The sequence below is a fragment of the Orycteropus afer genome, unplaced genomic scaffold (genome assembly GCF_000298275.1).
Source record: "Orycteropus afer afer isolate SDZICR_OR568_19922 unplaced genomic scaffold, OryAfe1.0 scaffold00833, whole genome shotgun sequence".
Taxonomy (NCBI): domain Eukaryota; kingdom Metazoa; phylum Chordata; class Mammalia; order Tubulidentata; family Orycteropodidae; genus Orycteropus; species Orycteropus afer.
In genome coordinates this window covers 336559-351903 of record NW_006922420.1, presented here as the reverse complement: position 1 = coordinate 351903, position 15345 = coordinate 336559, and positions in this window count along the sequence as shown.

Genomic DNA, 15345 nt, shown 5'->3' with positions numbered 1-15345 from the left:
TTTTTCTTTATTTGAAAATTCTGAGGTTATACAAGCTCTTCTTTCTTTTTTTGTGTGGTTGTTATTTATAGTTTGATGTCTCTGATACCCTATATTCAGTCTTGTAACTATATTTTATTTTTGAAAATTCCATATCTGGGTTGATTACTACATGATGTTGCCATGTGTCTGAATCTGAAATTGTTGTCTGACATTTTCCATTTCTGTTCAAAGGACTCCTTTTAGAATTTTTTTTAAGGTTGTTCTGGTTTTTCACAAATTCCATAAATTTATTTTTACATTGAAATATCCTGGTTTAACTATTATATTTCAGAGACAGTTTTGGTGGATATATGATTCCTGGTTTGCATTTTTTTCTTTCTTTCTTTCTTTCTTTCAGGTTTTCATATATATTATTCCATTGCCTTCTTTCTTGCATGGTTTCTGCTGAAAAATCAGAGCTTAGTCTTATTAGTTTCACTTTCTAGGTAATATTTATTTTTTTCCTAAGCTCCTTTCAGGATTTATTCTTTGTTTCAGGTTTTGGAAAGTTTGATAATTATGTTTTGGTGAATTTCTTTTGAATTTTATCCTATATGGGGTTTGTTGAGCTTCTTGAACGGATAGATTTTGGTAATTTGTGATATTAATGACAAGGATGTTTTCTGCTGACAAATCTTTGAGGATTCTGTTTTCTTTTTTTCCTTGTCTTGTACTGGACTTTAGTCATGGTAAAGTTTTCCTCTTTATAGTGTTCTAAATAATTCATAGGATTTCTTCATTTTCCTTCATTTATTGTCTCATTTATCCTCATAAAATTTAATGTCAAAGGATGTGTCTTCTAATTCACTTATCTCATCTTCTGTTGATTCAAGTCTACTCTGTCTTTTAATTGTACTATTTCCAAAATGTTAATATTAATATTCCAGATTTCTAATTATTGTTTTTGTAAGTTTCCTAAATGCCTATTAATTTTGTTCTTGTATTATTTTCTTTAATTCTTCTAGCATATTTCTGTGTTTTACTTGATTTTATTTTATTTTTTTGCTTTGTTTATTTATTTATTTATTGGTGATTTCCTTGATCTTTTGGAGATTTGGCCTTTCGTTGCTATAAGTCAAATTGACTTGACTGCAGTGACTTTTTTTTTTTTTTTTTTTTTTGGTTTTTGGATGGCCCTAGATGATACAAGCCTTTTGAATTCCTTCTGTGGTAATTCCATTACTATTTCTTCCTCAGGGAAGTTTCCTGATTATTTTCATCACTTGACTAAGCCATCCTATCCTTTTTCTTTCTTTGTTTGAAATTCTTGTTTCTGAGACATTTTGGTGTTATTGTATTTATTTGTTTATTATAGGTTGGATTGATTCACCCTGATATTTTTATTTTGCTTTGTTTTGATCACTGGGGCATTTGACATTTGTCTTTGGGTGCATGGAGTAACAGGTTAGAGTGGGGCTCAGTTGTCTGTTTGGTGGTTGTATACAGCAGCAGTATTATGGTTGAGCAGGTGTTGTTCACTATCTGTCATTGATTCAGTGGCGCAGGAGTGGGTAGTGGCACTCACATGTTGAGAGGGGCCAAAGTTGGCAGGTGTGGTTGGTGTTGCTGACTAGTAGGGATCCCCTGTCCACCTCCCACCAGATGGGAGAAAGGAAATGGGGGTGAGGAAAAAAAATAGGAAAATATAAGTGAAGAAGAAGAGGAAGGAAAAAAAAAATCAATAAAAAAGGAAGAAGTAGAAACAAGGAAAAAAAAAATAAAAGGTGGCAGACTCATGGTGACCTATCTACAGGGACATGCAACACTGGCTGCAGCGGTGACAGGTACCCATTGTGTGACCTGTGAGACTGTGCACCCCTGACAGAGATGGTGACAACTTGCATGCAGTCCATGGATGCATGCACCCCCTAACTGCTGAGGGTGACCACTTTGTCCAGTCCATGTGAGTCTACATCCCCAATTTTAAAGGCTCCAGGTATGCAATATGCAGTCCATGAAAGCATACCATGCTATTCATGTAGGTGCTGGAAATGCATTCCATAGGTGTGCAGCATGGTCCACTGGGGTCACCATGTGGCAAGAGGCCATGAGGTGGATAGGAGAGAAGCAGTTCAAGGGAACCAGTTTGAGGAGGGACATCAGGGAGAATTGTCACTATTCACAGTGTTGGTAGGGGAGGGGTAGACTTCAATTCTAGTCACAAGGAAAATGTAGGAAGAAAGGCAGAGGAACACACTTCTAAGATCAATGTTCACTGGTATAGGCTCAGTTCACTCCTTGGTAAGTCCAGCTGGTTATCCAGTTCCTGTTTCAATTAAAGCAATCTGGTATGGTGCTCAGAGTCAAGCATCTCCAGCCACTGCCTAACATGCTTTCCCCTTCACATGATCTTCAACCCAAAAAACTAAGGACCGCAAATGATGAATAGTTTTATCCCCATTTTCTGCCTCCCTCCCCGCTCTGTGGATGTCTCTTACTAGAGTTCTCACGTGCTTCCATGCACTATCTATTTTTAAATCTAACTTGTATTCTACTCACCATGCTTCACCCTGAATTTGTTTACACTTGTCTCTGTCTTATTGGGATTATCTGAACTTGGCTTCTCATCCACATATTGTTGCCTTCTACATCTAAAAATGGTCACCTTGTGTCAAGCCTCTCCTCTGTCACTCTCCTCAATTGTTTTAGTTCTGTTTCTTTTTCTGCTTGGTGTTTAATCTAATCAAGGACACACTTGACATTTCTCAAGATGAAAGAATTGAACAGGAAATTTAAAACTCAAGTTGCAATATTGAAAGATTTCATGATTATATTGAATGATGCAGGAAACATCATGTGGTTGTTAAGATTTGTTTGTCAACTTGGCTGAGCTTGGTTGAATGGTTGGACAGCTGGATGTAGTTTTTACCCATGGTGAGATTGGTAATTAATTCCATGCTGGGATCTATTGGAGCCACTGAGTAGATGCTTTGGTTATGTATTCTGCTTCCCATATGTAAGAAACAGCTTTGGGGATGGTCTCTAGCTTATGACATGCTTGAACCCTGTATGTAGCCATGTCATTATTCAGCAGCTTGCCATGCCCTACCAACCTTGGAACTTTTAATGGACTCCAATGAATGGCCTGCCATGTGGTTTGGTAACATCAGGACAGTGTCTTTTTACTTATCAACCTTGGGCTTCTCAGTCTCAGCAGAAAGTAGCTGTCTGAGTGAAAAAAAGCCTCTAGCTTCAGTGGGCCAGGAGCAGGAGGCAGAGCTGAAGCCCAAGTTGACGGGATTTCATGCAGCGCTAGAGCCTGGCACTTTGAACTCAGAGTTAAAGTCTCCAAACCATAAGAGAATAAACTCCTGTTTGTTAAAGCCATCCCATTTGTGGTATTTTCTGTTAGAGCAGCAAAGAGGTATCCAAAACACTTGTAAAGAAGATGGAAGGAATACACAAAGTCACTGTACCAAAAAGATTTTTTTTGATGTTCATCCATTTCAAGAGGCATATGATCAAGAACCAATGGTACTGAAAGAAGAAGTCAAACCTGCACTGAGGGGAGGGGCTAAAACCAAGGACCCAGGAATTTACGAGATACCCATTGAGATGTTTCAACAAATGGATGCCGCATGAGAGGCACTCACTTAGTTGGCTGTGCCAGGAGATTTAGAAGACAACTCCCTGGCCAACTGACCAGAAAAATTCAAATTGTATTTATTCCAAAGAAAGGTGATCCCACAGAATGAGGAAATTATTGAACAATATCATTAATATTGCACACAAGCAAAATCTTACTGAAGATAATTCAAACATGATTACAGCAGTATATTGACAGAGAAATTCCAGAAATGAAAGCTGGATTCAGAAGCTATCTCTTGTGGAATGAAGGATATCATTGCTGATGTAAGATGGATCTTAGCTGAAAGCAAAGAATATCAGAACAATGTGTACTTGTGTTTTATTGACTATGCCAAGGCATTGGATTGTGTGGGTTATAGTGGATTATGGATAGCATTGAGAAGAATGGAAATTCCAGAACAATTAATTGTGCTCATGAAGAATTTGTACATAGACCAGGAGATTGTCATTCATATAGAACAAGGAGACACTGCAGGGTTTAAAATCACGAAGGGTTGTATCCTTTCACCATAGTTTTTCACTCTGTGTGCTGAAAAAAATAATCTGAGAAGCTGGACTATATGAAGAAAAACATGGTATCAGGTTTGGAAGAAGGCTCATTAGCAACCTATATTATGCAGATAACACTACTTTGCTCGCTAAAATTGAGGATGATTTAAAACACTAACTAATGAAGATTGAAAACTACAGTCTGCAGTATGGATTACACCTTAATATAAAGAAAACAAAAATCTTCACAATGGGATCAATAAGCACCATCATGATAAATGGAGAAAAATTGAAGTTGTTAAAGACTTCATATTACTTAGTTCTACAATCAACACTAACCGAAGCAGCAGTCAAGATATCAGATGTCATATATTATTGAGCAAATCAGCTACAAATGAACTCTTTCAAGTGCTGAAGAGTAAAGATGTTTCCTTGAAGACTAAGGTGCACTTGACATAAACCATGGTATTTTCAGTCACTTCATATTCACATGAGACCTGGACATTGAAAAAAGAAAACGGAAGAAGAGTCGATGCTTTTGAGTTGTGGTGTTGACAAAGAACACTGAAAGTACCATGGTAAAAGAACTAACAAATCTGTCCTGGAGGAAGTGCAGCCAGAATGCTCCTTGGAAGCGAGAATGGCCAGACTTCATCTCACCTACCTTGGTCGTGTTGTCAGAAGGGACCATTCCCTGGAGAAGGATATCAGGCTTGGCAAAGTAGAAGGACAAAGAAAAAGGGAACACCCTCAATGAGCTTGATACAGTGACTGCAATGATGGGCTCAGGTATAGCAAGGATTTTGGGCCTGGCATAGGACCAGGCTGTGTTTCACTCTGCTGTGCATGAGGTTGCTATGAGTTGGAGTTGACTTGATGGCACATAACAAAAACAAAATATATCATCTGACTTTAGAGACCATCTGAAGAACAGATTTGACTCATTGAACATCAAGGACTGAAAACCAGATGAATCGTGGGATGACTTCAAGAAGACCAAAAATACAGAAAGAAAAGGTCATTAAAAAGACAGGAAAGAAAAAAAAAAGACCAAAATTGATGTCAAGAGGAACTTTGAAACTTGCTCTTGAACAGAGATTGGCTGAAGCAAATGAAAGAGATGACAAGATAAAAGAGCTGAACAGAATATTTTAAACAGCAGCTCAAGAAGACAAAATCAACTATTATAGTGAAATATGAAAGACCCAGAGTTAGAAAACCAAAACTAAAGAACATGGTTGGCATTTCTCAAGCTGAAAGAACTGAAGAAAACATTCAAGAATTGAATTCAAATATTTGGCAAAATATTGAACAATGCAGGAAGCATCAAAAGAAGATTGAAGGAATACAGAGTCACTGTACCAAAAAGAATTGGTTGATGCTCACATATTTCAGTAGATGGCATATGATCAAGAACCAATGGTATTGAAGGAAGAAATTGAAGCTGCACTGAAGGAATTGGATAAAAATAAGGCTCCAGAAATTAACAGAATTCCCCCAGAGATGTTTCAATAAATGGACACAGTGCTGGAGGGACTTACTCACCAATGCCAAGAAGTTTGGCACATAGCTAACTGGCCAACTGACTGGAAGAGATTCATATTTGTGCCCATTCCAAAGAAGGGTGATCCAACAGAATGTGGAAATTATTGAACAATTTGATTAATATCTAATTGAAGTAAAATTTTGCTAAAGATAATTAAAAAAATGGTTATAGTAGCATATTGACAAGAAAATTCCAGAAATGCAAAATAGATTCAGCAGAGGATGTGGAACAAAGGATATCACTGCTGATGTCAGATGGATATTGGATGAAAGAAAATACCAGAAAGATGTTTACTTCTGTTTTATTGACTATGCAGAAGCATTCAATTGTGTGGATCATAACAAATTATGGATAACACTGAGAAGAATGAGAACTCCAGAACACTTAGTTGTGCTCCTAAGGAAGCTATACATAGATGAGGAAGCTGTCATTCTAACAGAACAAGGGGACACTGCATGGTTTTAAATCAGGAAGGGAGTGTGTCTGAGTTGTATCCTTTCCCCGTAATTACTCAATCTGTATGTAGGGCAAATCATCTGTGAAATTGGACTATATGAAGAATGTGTCATCAGGGTTGGAGGAAAAGTCATTAACAACCTGCAATATGCAGACAAGACAACCTTGCTTTCTGAAAGTGAAGCTAACTTGAAGCATTTACTGATGAAGATTAAAGACCACAGCCTGCAGTATGGATTGCACCTCAACAAAATACCTCACAACTAGACCAATAAGAAGCCTCACTGTAAATGAAGAAAAGATTGAAGTTGTCAAAATTTCACATTGCTTGGTTCTACAATCAACACTAGTGTAAGCAGAAGTCAAGAAATCAGACAACATACTGTGTTGGGCAAATTTGCTGTGAAAGACCTTTTTCAAATGTTGAAGAGCAAGTATGTCTCTTAAAGGACTAAGGTGTGCCTATACCAAGCCATGGTGTTCTCATTCACCTCATATGTTTGTGAAAGCTAGACAATGGATAAGGAAGACCAAAGAAGAGTTGACACTTTTTGAATTGTGATGTTAGCTAAGAATGTGGAAAGTACCATGGACTGCCAGAAGAACTGACAAATCTGTCCTGGAAGAAGTGCAGCCAGAATGTTCCCTGGAAGTGAGAATAGCCAAAATTTGCCCCACCTATTTTGGTCATGTTGTCAGAAGAGACCATTCCCCGGAAAATTATATCATGCTTGGTAAAGTTGAGGGCCAGTCAAAAATGGGAAGGCCCTCAGCAAGGTGGATTGACATAGTGGCTGCCATTATGGACTTAAGTCTAGCAAGGATTATGAGGCTGAAACAGGACCGGGCAGTGTTTTGCTCTGTTGTAGATAGGGTTGCTATGAGCCTGGACAACAACAACATGGCTAGTATAATAGATCAAAAAATATTTTGCTATATCCTAATGGGGGATTTACTGAGTCCAAGTTTTGAAGATTGGGTGATATAAAAACCTGATTACAATATGTTTGAAATAAATTAGAAACACAGTAGTAGATGTAATTAATGTATGTTTCTATAGTAAAAAGATTGAATTAGGGATGTATTTGAGTGGTAGGATTAAAGCAAGGAATTGTTTGTAAAATACATAGAAAGATACACTGAAGATGAAAACGTTGATTGGGAAATGCCATAAAAAAAAGGCTGAAAATAATAAATTTACAGTCTTTGAAAAAAATTTGCATTTGAATAATTCTCTTGATAATTTCTTTCTTTCTCTTCTTTTCAATCCTCCTGAATAATAATATTGGGTCATATTGCACTGGAAGAGGTATCAGATCAGTTTTCAGAATATTTGAGACAGGATCCATCCCTCTGCCATTGACTACCAATATGACTGAGTAGATAGTTTAATCCTCAGAACTTTATTTATTTGCACAATGAGGCATTTGGTATACGGCATCTCTGAATTGCTTTCCTGCTGTTCTAATTTTAGTTTTGACAGTGTCTAAAGCAAATTTTCCTTAAATGTGATACTTGTCAACTTTCTCTTTATTCTTAACCTAGCTCTAATCCTCAAATATTTGAGAATATAAAAAATCACAGAAGGCAGCCCAAGGGTGTATGAAAGTGACTGGGCTGGGGAAAGGAAATTTTAATTCTTCCTGGTCCCATCCTCCCTTTCCCTCGCTCTCCTTTTTGTCTTTCAAAGCAGCAAGGGAAGCTATTTTCTTTTCACTGTCCTTATTCTTTCCATCACTCACTGAATAAGTGGGACTTGACTGAGCTATGAACAAACAACCTAGCAAAATCTTTAAGATAGAAAATAAGCATAGATTTCCTGTAAATAATGTTAATTAAGTATATTTAATAAATGTAAAGCATTTACAAAACTAGAGAAATGATCTACTTTCATGCCTTGGTGATTTGCAAGCCTTAGATTTTGTTTTTTTCCCCTTATAGAAAGCAGAAAAAGTATCTAAATCATTTGAGTATTTCACTTTTTAAATTTACCTTTAACATCCTGGATATATAATTTTAAAAATCCACTAAACATTTTACCAGTCTATGCTCACAACAATAGCAAGGAAAACTGGTTAAATGTTAGACTGGAAAGATGATTATTTTGTTTCAACGTTAGGAGATTATAGCATTTGGTTCAATTTATAAGTATCAGTCATTAATTAATTCATCCAACATTCACTGTTTCTTCTAATAGCAAATTCAGAGATTAGCACTGAAGATAAAAGCATAAAAATGAAAAGAAATTTGTCCTTAATCTAGTGAGGAAGTAGACAAATCCTAATGGAAAGTGCTAACCTCTATAATCTTGAATACGGAGTCAGTAAGTCATTAATTGTAGTCAGCGACTACAGCTACTTTCTTCATACAGAAAACATGTCTACAAGTTCACCTACAACTTCAAATTCTAGGTAAACATAACTTATTTTCTTCTTAAATGGACAAGGAAAATTTCTCTTATTGAGCAATCTACTTCTGTAGTGATGTTGTTGTTGTTGTTGTTATTTGCCATCAAGTCAGCCCCGACTCATAGCGACCCCTCCTTGGGTTTCCGAGGCAGTATCACTACGGAAGTAGGATTGCCCAACCTTCCTTCCGAGGAGTGGCTGGTGGGTTTGAACAGCCAGCCTTCTGGTTAGCAGTCAAGTGCCTGCACTATGCTACCAGAGCTCCTAGTGATACCACCCTGGAAACCCAAGGAAGGGTTGTTATGAGTCAAATCTGACTCAATGGCAGTGAGTCTTTTTTTTTTTTTTTGGTTATACACTCAGCTGAGGTAGCTGAACCACCTTATCTGACAATTTTGCATATAGCCATTTAATGTTGGTTTAGTAGCACATTTTTATTTTTAAAAGTGGCTGTATTGCTAAAGAACAGTTTCAGAACTCTATAATAAATATATAGACGTGTACTTCATTACAGTTCATCAGGAAAATATGAAGGTCGATAACTTGGATGGTTTTATAGGCCTCCCTCCACCTCTAATTCTATGGTTAATGCCTATGCATAAGCACAAATACAACCTCTCCTGCACTTACATACCCATAGACACTTTCACACATAAACACAACCATCATATGCACATATACATATACATATACAGCACACAACCAACTATAGACAGTACACTCACATTCTACTGAAAAACAATGATCTGTGGAAAAATAAGAAGCAATATATATTTTATATAAAAAATATTTTATTACATTATCTGAATATATTTTAAATCAAATGTTTCCAGACATATTTGGATTTGGAGAAGATTTTTTAAAAAACACATATTTTAAGGAACAAAGTTGGAATTACAATGCATTTTAGATCTCCTACCCCATTAACTCTTTTTTCAATTATTTCCTAGGAGGAAAGTCTCAACATAATAATGATTTCTGTTTTGTGCTGGGGAAAAGTGAGGTCTATGATACAGTACTAATATGATGCAGCTGAAATATTTAATACCATAAGTCTTTCATAGCATTTCTTATCACATTAACACAGGGCCAGCATTCCTCTCCTGGCCAGCTTAATTTACCCTCTGCCTGAAAGTATTGAGGGTTCATGCATATTTAAAAGTTACAAAAAGAAGCTCTTGATGACTCTGCCATGGCTCAGGAGCTGAGTTGTCTTTTTTTTTTCCCCCTGTCATAAGTTAGATTCTCTCAAGGAAGACTCGATCACCTGTCGTGGAGCACAGCACCTAAGAGCAAGGGCTGGGACTCTTGAGGTACTTATCAGAATGCAGGAGTTGAGGATTCTCTGAGATGGTTTTGTTTCATCCAGTTGAGTACACAGAGCCAATGGGCTGCAGGAAGCAAACTCCACAATGATGGCAGCAAAAGGAGAGTTATACATGATTCTTTGCTGCCAACTCTCCTGCTGAATTGTTTGCAGTTACAGATGTAGCAATTTAACAGTCTGTCTACTGTTGATTCCCCTGAAGCTGATAGCTTTGCATAAAGACTTTGCATAGACACAAGGCCAACTCACATGTCTGTCTGTGTGATTCTGGGTTATATTCTGGATCCTTTTCATTGTAAGGAAAAAAAATATTAAATGAATATGAATTCTATTATGGTTTCTATTTTATTTTTATTGCAAAATGGACAGCTATCACATTAATTCAATAAATATAATATAGAATGAATAGTTATCTAAAAGTAGAAATATAATTTCTTACTAAGTACATTTTTATTGAAATAAACTATTTTGATTAATATATTAACAAAAAAACTCACTGTCATCAAGTCAATTCTGACTCTCAGTGACCCCCATTGAGTTTCCAAAGCTGTAAATCTTTATAGAAGCAGATTGCCTTATTTTTCTTCTATGGGGCAGTTGATGGGTTCAAAGTGTCAACCATCTGGTTAGTAGCCAATTACCTTAACCACTACACTACCAGAACTCCTTCTTTGGTTAATATGATTCAGATAAAATTAGTATATATTGTGTATAATTGGATTCAGCAGAGCAATCATCATTTAATCCACATTCATTCAATGATCACATGCATTCGCCACTGTCCTAAGCACTGAGCACAATAAAATGAATGAAATTTGGATGCTTAAGTTTAGATCCTTCCAGATTTGGATATATGTAAAAACTCATGTGTGAAATCCTGGTTAAGAAAAAAATCACAGTAAGTTTTGCCTGTAAATCTTAGGATATCAATCTTTAGCCAATGTGAAGTTAGTAGTTAAGATGTAAGAATGACTTCAGCTTCTAATTTTGGTTATTGATTATTATGGATCAATGATAATTTATTTTTTATTTTATGTTCTTAAAAGATTATAGTGAATGAATGTATTAATTCTGCAGAAAGAAACCTCCAGTCAAGCTAACTTAGTCATTTATGACATTTATCATCTCACATCTTGGAAGGAAGATGGGGCAATCTATTTCCGTAGTGATATTGCCTCGGAAACCTAAGGAGGGTTGCTATGAGTCCGGTCCGACTCAACGGCACATAATAACAACAAAAACAACATCATCTCACAAAACAGGAGGTCTAGAGATAAGATCAATTCTGGGAATGACAGATTGGGTTACTAGTTCTAGTTTTTCTTGATTTTCTTTTCTCTACCCTCCTTTTTCCATCAACGTTTTCATCCACAGGATGATGACCTTCATGATGATAATGTGGTCTCTAGGAGCAATTAGGGCAGCTTGCTTTATTGTATGAATCCAGTGACAGAGAGAAAGAAAACCTCTCATACAACTATAGATATTAATATCTTCCTCATGGTCTCTTTAGCAAACCCAATACATATGCTCACTCCTAAAAGCCATAATAATGAATAAGGAAATGTCAGGTGGTTGGAATCTCTGGAGTACAAATGGTTTTGCACTCAGCTGCTAATAACCAAAATGTTGAAGTCTCCAAGTCACCCAGGGGTGCCTTGGAAGAAAAGCCGGGCAACATAATTCCCAAAACTAGCACTTGAAAACCTCATGTAGCACTACTCTACTCTGATACAAATAGTCTCTATGTGTCAGAATTGACTTGGCGATAAGACAACCGTTTTGTTGTTTTTACTTTGTCATATAGTGCTTGGCCTAAGCCTAGATTCTGAATCAATCATTTGCAAAAGGAATTATATTATTGGTTTGTAATCAGCTCTGGAATCCGTAATAATGAGATTACTTGAATTAAATCTGAGTTCTGGTGGGAAAGAGGAGATCCTGGGGTGGCAAAAAAAAAATGCCACTTTTGTTTTATTTTAAAGATGTTCTTCACTTACTTAAATATCTATTTTAATTGGACAATGTAATCTATTTTAAAGTAATATATATTCGTAAATATATTGGAGAAATTTATAATAGTTGGTCAACCATTTACTCTCGTTCTAATTGTTTTGTTTGGGAATTATCTTTTTAATACACATGGGTAGATTTTATGCTTAAGGACATTTCAGTTTATATTTTATAAAAAATATTTATTGCAAACACTATTATATTAAATATGATTTACTCTTCTCTGGAAATATTTTATTACATTAGAAAAGGCAGAACATAGATACAAGGGAATAAGGCATAATATGACAGTTTAAACACACAGTAATTTATAAAACTTTAAACTCACTCTCTTAACATATGTAAACTATTTTTAAGCACTCTGTCCCCAATAAGCATACACTTATCACTCAGATATCTTATTTGAGAATGACATTTATGCTTCTGAATAATTAGACTTTGGTTGTATGAAGTAAAGTATAAAATCAAATAGAGATAGATAAAAAGAAAGATACAATTTATGATTTGGTATGGGGGGAGCTCTGGTAGCATAGTGCCTAAGGCACTTGACTGCTAACTAGAAGGCTGGTGGTTCAAATCCACAAGCCACTCCTTGGAAAGAAGGTTGGGCAATCTACTTCTTTAATGATACTGCATCGGCAACCCAAGGAGGGGTCACTATGAGTTGGGGCCAACTCAATGGCACATAATTCCCCTGAATTGCATGAACTGCATTAACAACAACAACAACATAGTATCTTATGGATATTTAACATTGCAGGACAAATTTCATAGGCTAGTGACCCTATGGAAATTATTCTAAAACAAAGTAAAGCATACAAATTTCTTAATCATGACAAATCTTCTAAAATAAATATGGAACACTTCTTCATTAAGATAAGATTTATGGGTTCTGATTTATGAATCATTAGAGCATAAATTTGTTTCTTGAATTAAGAAGGGCATATGCCAACTTGTTAAGAAATAATAAAATTGGATAATGACCCTGTTTTTGTTTGTTTTTTTCACACCTAAAATTTGTTTACTAGAATATAAAGTTATTTCAAGACTATCCAAATTATCCAGGCATATTCTATGTAATTGCGTTCAGATAAGAAAAAAAAAAAAAATAGTATTTGATAACTTAATTAAATTGCTTACTTCAAATATAAAACATTTGCTTCAGGAGTGTATTAGAAGAATGAAATGTAAAAGTTGTGTTAAATATTCTGAATGTCTTTTAACTAGCACTTTAACCCAAATAACTATGTACTTTGTATATTAGAAATACAGGAGATAGCCAATCCCGGCAAGAGTGAGAACAAGAGTGCTAGAGAGCAAACATGAAAGGGAGAAAAGAAGAGAGAGAAAAACAAGCAAATCCAAAGCTCTCTATTTTAGCTCCATTTGTTATTATTCCTTCATACTACATTTTTCTTTAGGAAAACCATTTGGCTATTTTTATGAAAGGGTTATATCACTATGGAAATTTCAAATTTTTTACAATGATAATATTTGCTGTAAAATGTTTAGGCACACTTTTTCATTATAATCCAAGATAGAATCACTGTCAATCAAATTGTGAATTTATTTATTTTGACCATGTTTATAAATGAATTATATAAACTTAATAGTGGTAGTTCATTGGGGAACACTTGCCTTTTCTATGTGTGAAATGTAAGTGGGGAATTTTTATCACTTTTTCTTCCTATTGGCATATTCAATATCTTACTTTAAATAAAGCAACCATGGTATGGTTTCATCAGGAAAGAAATACTGAGAAAAATGATAGAAAAAGAAAAGTTACATTGAATCAATGTTTTCTGGAATGTTTTTTTATTTTCTGGAAAAAAATTATAAGCTATATAGCAATTATTAGAAAATAAAATTAAATAAAAACCTCCTAAAAACATTTAACAACGTATCAGAATTGATCTGGTCAGATGCAAGGAAAAAATAAAAACCCAGATATTTAAGTCCAGCACTAACAGCTTCTTTTGTGCCGTGGGTATTGACTAATCTAAAGAAAATAGCTCTGAAACTCAGCTAGTTTGAGACAGCCTCTGGGGAGAACCAGGTAAGAGCAAAAGCCAGGATTTGCACAAAGTGGAGAATTTGACAACCTCCTCCATTTTAAGCGAGGATCCTAATCAGCTACAACTTCAAGGTAAAGGTAAACTGGAATAAGTAATACCTTATAAAGAATAGTAATCCAGGTTACTGTCACCTGAGTGGCCTAGTGAACTTCAAATGTTATAACTGGACTTGTAGCACTCATATCACCCTCAGTAAAACTAATGAAATTCCATTCTAGGAAAACATCCTGACAGTTTTTGCCTCAAAATATCTCATAGAAATATTTTAATCATGCTACCCAAATTTCAGCCAAATATAACTACATATACAAGGAAATAGGACACAATGAACAAAAACTAGTAAAAATAACAGATAATAGGACAGAAATATGAGATATTGAAAATGATCAGGAACAGACTATGAAGTAACTGGACTTAAGAATTTCAAAGAGATAAGAAAAAAACATTGGAAATGTTTTCAGAAAGCAAGAAACTATAAAAAGTGAAATGCCAATTTAGAAAACAAGTAAAAACTGTAGATGTGGGAAATTCGGTAACTGAAATTAAGAACTGCATATTAGACACCAAAAATAAACAAACCAAACTCACTTCCATCGAGTCAATCCCCACTCAGAGCTACACCTCCATGAGTTTCTGAGGCAGTATCACTACAGAAGTAGATTGCCCAGTCTTCCTTCCGAGGAGTAGTTGGTAGGTTTGAACTGCCAACCTTCTGGTTAGCAGTTAAATGCCTTAGGCACTATGCCACTAGAGCGCCTTGTTTTAGATACAGTTAAATTAATTTATTGAGGAGAATGATAGAATAATGTATAACCTACCATTGCCATTGAGTTGATTCCATCTCATAGCAACCCTGTTGAAAAGTGCTGAACTTTCACATAGGGTTTTCAAGGCTGTAAATCTTTACTGAAGCAGACAGCATCATCTTTCTCCCACAGAGTGGCTGATGGGTTTCAACCACTGAACTTTAGGTTAGCAGTCCAATGCTTTAGCCACATTATCATATTATTACTCCTTGAATAATCTATACAGAGAAAATAGGATAGAAAATACAGAATGGGAAATAAAAAAAAAACATAGAGATGATTATGAAAATGAGTAGTCTATATTTATTAGTAGTACTAGAAGATAGAGAATGAGAACTGCAAACTAAAAAAAAAAAAAAAAAGAAAAAAACTAACATGAAGTAGTATTCCCAATGAAATTATATGTTTCAAAATGAGAGTAACATATAAGACTTTTTCAACTAACAAAACAGAGCTCAATACTAGTGAAGTACATTAAAGGAAAATATAAAGGTTGTACATCAGTTAAAGAAAGTTGTCCCAAATGGAATGTCAGAGGCAGGAAAGATAAAAGGCAGAAACAAGGGAGTAAACATATGGAAGGAAAAGACAACAATCAAACAAATTAAAATTGACT